Source organism: Myxine glutinosa, chromosome 5 (genome assembly GCF_964187855.1).
Source record: "Myxine glutinosa chromosome 5, kmMyxGlut1.1, whole genome shotgun sequence".
Classification (NCBI taxonomy): domain Eukaryota; kingdom Metazoa; phylum Chordata; class Myxini; order Myxiniformes; family Myxinidae; genus Myxine; species Myxine glutinosa.
The window spans coordinates 147,565,042-147,572,117 of record NC_136265.1 but is presented as its reverse complement, the minus strand read 5'-3'; positions in this window follow the sequence as shown (position 1 = coordinate 147,572,117).

The following is a 7,076-nucleotide window of genomic DNA, read 5'->3' as shown; positions in this document are numbered from 1 at the left end:
GTTCAATAAATATTGTAATACAGTACAGTCGTGTGGAACGAAATGAGCAAGCAGGTAGAATGTACAAATCGAACTAACTATATTGTTGATACACCTCAAGTCCTCAACCCCTTTTTTGGGCACAAGGAATACACAGTTTGTACATCCTAAACTCGACAGCGATCAATAACAGAAAAAACAAATGTTTAATATATAATTATAAGTACGACTGAATAAACCTTTTTTAGTCAGGTGTTCTCGTAGATTTTAAACCGTTATTTTTCTCCAATATTATATTAAAACAACTTTAAGATCACGTGGTTTATTGTGTTATGTCTTAAAATAAATAAAGCAGCTATGAGTAGATAGGAGTCAAATAATCACTGAGACTCATTTGGTACTGGCGCGAACGATACTGTCATGGTCACCTTATCGGCCTGAATTGATTGAACAAGTAGATCCATAAAACTATATAATCCATAAAGCTAGAGCAGAACTGCATCTAAAAATAATTTCAACAAACATTGCTCCCAACAACGTAGTGCACCATTTTGTGTTAGATGATCGAACCTCAGCCAGACAAGTCCGCATGACTGCAACTTATAAAGGCCGTTTGTCTGACATCCGCAAATGAAAATGAAAGCGAAGCAGAGACGAAGAAACACGGACGATGACGAAAATAGGATGCAGTGTAACAGTAGTGAGTAGTGTAACAGCAAGCCAACGAGTCAGTCGAAAAAATTGTGAGGCGCCTGTCAACTGGTGCTGAGCACCGTGGTTTCCATGACAACACTGAGGAAATCAGATCGTGTTGGGACTTTCTGACAAGAAACTCACTCTGGAATTACGGCTGCCAGAGTAATGAAAATAGGGAACCATAGAAAGTGTTGTCGTGTAAGGGCAGTTGAGGTAGTATTATGATAATTTCGTATGTAGCCTGTGGTTGCTGGTTGCATCATTTCTGGGAGTGCAGCTGGTGAGCCAACACCAGGCTTAGTTGAGATAGTGACTGGTCATGATGAGGAAGATACATCTTTCTGGGAGGTGTGAGTGTGTCGAGTTCCACAGATCATCCAGTTGTCTGGGACGGTTGACCGAAACAACTGTCCGTGTGCTTTAAAATAGAGACTGGGGGCAGATGTGATTATTCTCAAGAGAAGCATGTTCAAAAACGAATTCAGCTTCAAGTAAATGTTGTACTTTCAAGACAGCGTTTCTACACCCAGGTGTGTGTCGGCTCCTCTATTGCTCAAGATGGAGGCTGAGCATAAACGAATGGTAAACAAAGGTGTCATCCATTGAGTAACGGGGCCAACTCTGTGGAGTACATGGGTTGACCATCCTGACAAAGACTTTGCATCTCAAGAAGAGTGGTGAAACCCGAGTTTGCGTTGACCTGAAACAGTTTTTGTGAGAAGTTTCATATGCCTACAATGGATGAGATGCTTCCTAAATTGGCTGGTGCTACTGGGTTTTTTTCAAAACTAGATGCTTCGATTGGGTTTTGGTCGGTCCCACTCCACCCTGATCCGTGCAACTACATAGCGTTCATCACTCCTTTTGGCAGGTATTCCTTTGATGGGTTACCTTTTGCCATTACATCGGCACCAGAAATCTTTCAACAAAAGATGATGCAATTTCTGGAGGGTCGCAGTGGAGTCGTGTCCTACGTTGATGCCACACTGGTCTTTGGAAGGACTCTCAAATAATACGACGCAAATCCTGATCGCGTGCTCGAAACTCAAGAAATCTGGTCTCAAACTGAACCAGAAAAAGTGTGGATTTTTGAAGAATCAAGACGAATTTCTGTGTCACATCATCGACCACCACGGTCTCAGAGCTTCACGAGCTATGGGTATCTGAAAGTTTTTGTCAATACCATTAGGTTGGTCACTGACCACAAGTCTTTCGCGCCATTAATCAACAAGGACCTGGATCAAGTGCCTTTGAGATGCCAAAGCCTTCTCATGTGGTTTAAGGTGGTAGTAGAACACGTGCCAGGCAAGACCATGGTTGTTGCCGGTGCATTGTCCCATAGTCCACTCCCAGGAAATGCCTCGGACTGTGAGTTGCCAGAGGAGGTGGACGCGTATGTTCATGGAGTTGAGGCAGGTTTTCCAACATCCAAGAGAAAATTAGATTTTGATTAGATTAGGCTGGATCCTCTTTTGCAACGTGTGAATACAACAACAACAACAACAACAACAACAACAACATGCATTTTAAGGCCATTTTCCCTGCTAGAGCGGGGGTTAGCCTTGCAGTCCCCATGACAATCTTCTCCATCTTGCCCTATTTTCTGCATCTCCCCTTGTTAACCCCCTTGCCCGCATTTCTTGATTCGTGTGAATGACTACACTATATCCATGGCTAGTCTCAGTACATGGGTTGACCATCCTGATATACTGGGAAAATTGTCGGCATTTGCCTGTCTACGAAGGACTATTATTGTATATTCCAGGTGGGAATCTTCTGCATGGGACAATCCCCAAACTTTGAAAGGTTTACAGGGGCAAATTGTCATCATTAGGCCAAGCAAAATAAATTATTAGTTTCTCGTCCCTCCCACCTGCTTCCTTTTTGACTGCTGCCTCCTTTTTTTACACTTACTGTTTTCTGTCCAGATCTTCAAAAAAAAACATTAAATTTTTTTTCTTGTTGTCGTGAGAGTCTGGAACCGAGACCAATAATTATTTTGCGGTCCCTACAGGTACTCACGCAAATGAAATCAGTCTCGTCTGTAAGTACACTTGCTCACGTCGCACCGCGCGCTCAGCGAATGCGATTTTCGAGACGTACATGTACGTACTTTTACATACGTACATAACGCGTACAGTTAACTTGGCTAGCGAGCAAGCTCTAGCAATAGCGCATACCTCTAGCAATAGCATAGCATTGTCGATCTCAAGAATGAACTTTCTCGGTAGCTTTAATTGAGCTACTGATGAAATATAGCAGTCCTCGGTCTTAAATTGGTCTTCATTTGTGTATGCACCCAGAAGGCTGGCAGAAAGTAGTTGAAGCCATGGTACGCTCGACAGCACCCAGACTCTGGGGGAAATCTGGGGTAAATTTGCAAATGCGGAGTTCGACCAGGGATTGCCCATCAACAACAACTACCAGACAGCTCAGCTCAGTAGTGCAAGTCCACATATATCTAGTGCCGGTTCAGTACATACAAGCAGAGTACAGCAGACGGTGGCCCTGCTGCATAGATGTTGACGTATATATAGTCTTTGGTCTGGTAGTTTCACCATGTTGCGGCCATCTTGGAAAAAAAAAAATCAAAAAACTGGAAAACATCAAAGAGTGACTCCTCCTTTTTCTTTGAAAAGCCCACACGGTAAACTAAATTATTTATTTTACTTGGCCTTATCGAGTTTTGTAACATTTCCAATTAATGCGACATTTTCCATTCAAAGATGTGTGTGTGTGTGTGTGTGTGCGTGTGTGTGTGTGTGTGTGTGTGTGTGTGTGTGTGTGTGTGTGTGTGTGTGTGTGTGTGTGTGTGTGTGTGTGTGTGTGTGTGTGTGTGTGTGTCGTTGGTTGTTATCTCCATTTGCAGGTTTCAGGAGGTGGAACGGGAGTCCTCCCAGGACCCAAAGTATTCACCTCCACTTCGGTAAGGGATCGCGGTTCATGGAACAAGCTGTTCAACTTTTTCAGAGTTTTGTTCCAAGGGTTATTTTCAGGATCGTCACCGAACCCCGGATTGCCTCCAGTTGTAGTTCATTTGTGATAATATTCCCGGGGATGGTTTTTTAAATCTCAGGGAGGTTCTTCTTCCTCATTTCTGTTGTTCCAATTATCAATGGTACAATTTTGATGCTCTTCAGCTTCCAAGATCTCTTGACCTCATTTTTGAGGTCCTGGTATTTGGTCATTTTCTTGATTTCTGTGTTGTTTAGGCCAAAATCGCTGTGTACCGATATCTCAATCAACAATGCTGACTTTTCCTTGTAGTTAGGTTCACTATGTCAATAAATTATATTTCGTTCAAAATCATGGTAGATTAGCAAACCTATACATTTTTGGAAAGGTTATAGCATAAGGAAACTAAAAATCAATGTTTACATTTGGAGAGATACCTGTATGGCGGCCATTTTGGATTTTCAAAATGGCCACTGTAAAATACATATTTTGTTCTATTTCTGCCTCTAATTACCCTAAAACCTTTTTAAAATATACTAAACCTATATTTTCAGGGACAAGGAATCCGATGAAAGTATCAAATTAGTGCTATGGGGAATGGTAAGAAACGAATCAAAGGTTTTGAATTGCAAAATACTGTCTTTATATTCGCGATAAGTTGCATAATCAAATACATGTTATCATTTTGTACAGGCAGTTAATAACATCAAAATGTGTCACAATAATTCATATCACCAAACATACACAGGCAGTCAGCAAAATCATATATACACATGCAGTCAGTATAACTTCACATCGACACAGGCAGTCAATGACAAAATATACACAGGCAGTCAATGGCATCAAACATACACGATTACAGAATATGCCATTTAGAGTTCGTCATCACTGTCCTGTGTGTCGTATCCGACAATATAGTCCGCATCGTTTTCACAGTCCGTTCCACACAAGCAAAGGTCGGTCAAATTGATTGGCAAATCGAATTGGTCGAATGGTCGATCGAATCGAATTCGATGAATCGAATCGAATCGAATCGATCGAATAATTGGTCGAATGGTCGATCGAAGGGATTGGTCGAATGGTCGAATGGTCGGATTGGTCGAATGGAATTGGTCGATTGGTCGAATTGGTCGAATTGGTCGAATCGAATTGGTCGATTGGTCGAATTGGTCGAATCGAATTGGTCGGAATTGGCAAAAGTAAACATTGATTTTCAGATTTTCCATGTAATAACGTTTCCAAAAATGTATAGGTTTGCTAATCTACCATGATTTTGAACGAAAAAACATAGTGAACCTGACTATTGTTCCTGAGTACAATGTCCGGACGCAATGCTTTGTTTTATCCGTTCACGCTCAATGGAATCATCAGGTCGTACGCAAGCATGACATCCTCATTTTCCATGATTGCCCTTGGTTCATGTTTCCATGAGATTTCTGGGACTGGGATGTTTTCTTTTTTTGCAAATATGCCAATGAATCACTTTGCATACTTTGTTGTGCCGTTGTGTGTAAAGTTGTTCTGATAATAGCTTTTTGCATCCCAAGAGCAGGTGACTAGTACTTTCTGTTTCTGTCTTGCAGAATCTACACTTGTCCGTCTGGCTCAATCCCGCCATCTTTGTAAATCCATTGGTGTAGTGTCCTTGATCTTGGGCATTTATTATGATTTTTTTATTTGTCCCCCAAAAAATCATAATAAATGCCCAAGATCATGCCCAAGATCATACACATTTATCCCAATTATTATTTGTTCATGGTGTGTGTTTGTGTGTCACTGGTACCTACGCTTTGGGTACACCTATCATATTCCTCTTCCCATGAGATTATATATTCATCTGGGAATGGAATGTTATTGTTTCCATATTTCCCTTCATAATTTGGAGTTTGGTGCTGTCTGTTTTCTTTTTTTTTTGTACCATCCAAGTGAACAACAGCAAATTCTGGTCAGCGAATCAGGATGGAGGAATTTCGAATTAAATCGGGAAAGGCACCGGCACGCAATGTTGATCTCTTTTCGAAAAGCACTGTGAGAATTCTAACACTCAGAAGGAAGTATTAGGGAGATGGAACAGCTGGTTTAACGTAACATTCCAAGTTAAGATGGTGTATTACATGAGGCACAGGACTTGCATAATCAGCCTCAAGCATGAAGAATACAGTAATGTTCAGGTTTAACGGATCGACCAAGAAAACAGAGGACGTGGAATTTCTCACGGTCTTGACACAAACATCTTCTTGTGCAGACGATGCACAGGATATTTAACGTCTACATTGCAGACGATACAGGTATAGGTGTGAAACTGCAAGCTGTTAAAGTTCAAGTTCGTTTATATTTACATTCGAGGACCTGAGCAGTACGTATTAAGTTTGTGCTGTTCATCGGATTTCTGGAAATATTGGCGTTTTTGCAGGGATTTTGAAGGCACTGGCTCTGTGATGCTTAATTAAATGCAGAATGACTTAATACTTGGGGAAATCGAAGATTTTTCAAGTATATTGGTTGGTCTTGTGCGTTATTCTCTGTCCGTTTGTTTGTGTGTTTGTCAATCACCTACAGTTCACAATTTTCAACCGATCTTTACGAAACTTCACCGAATGGTTGAGTTGGTCATACGGAAGAAGTTAATTTATTTTTAGGTAAAAAGTCAAAGATCATCTTCAGGTCAAATTCCTACAATTGTCATTTTTTTCATCCGATTTATTTGAAAATTGAACAGCATTTGCATATTGAGTCACTAAATTGGGAAACCAACTATTTTTTAGGTCAAAAAGTCAAAGGTCAACTCAAGGTCAAACCTCTAAAATCATCAATTTTCATCTGATTAACCTGAAAATCAACGAGCAATTACATAGTACAACACAGAATTTGGAAAAACAACTATTTTAGCGTCAAAAGATCAAAGGTCAACTCAAGGTCAAACTTCTAAAATCATCAATTTTCATCTGATTAACCTGAAAATCAACGAGCAATTACATAGTACAACACAGAATTTGGAAAACCAACTATTTTAGCGTCAAAAGATCAAAGGTCAACTCAAGGTCAAACTTCTAAAATCATCCATTTTCATCTGAAAAAACGGTCCATTTTCATCCGATTACCCCGAAGATTTACGAAAATTGCATAGTGCATCACTGAATTGGGAAAGCAACTATTTTTGAGTTCAAAAGGTCAAAGGTCAATTCGAGGTCACACTTCTAATATCATCAATTTTCATCTGAAAAATCATCAATTTTAATCCAATTGACTCGAGCTTTGATTAAGATCGTCACTTTTAATCTTCATGAAATGGACAATTTGATGTATCCATGGCAACGTTTTATTTTGGGTAGAGGTGGATTTTGCAAGTACCGTGCTCTACATGACGTCTTTCTTGTCTTGTTCTTTCGTATGCAGCACGTGATGCTGCAAGTTCCATAATCCGGGGTGGGGGTGCAGCTCTGCTG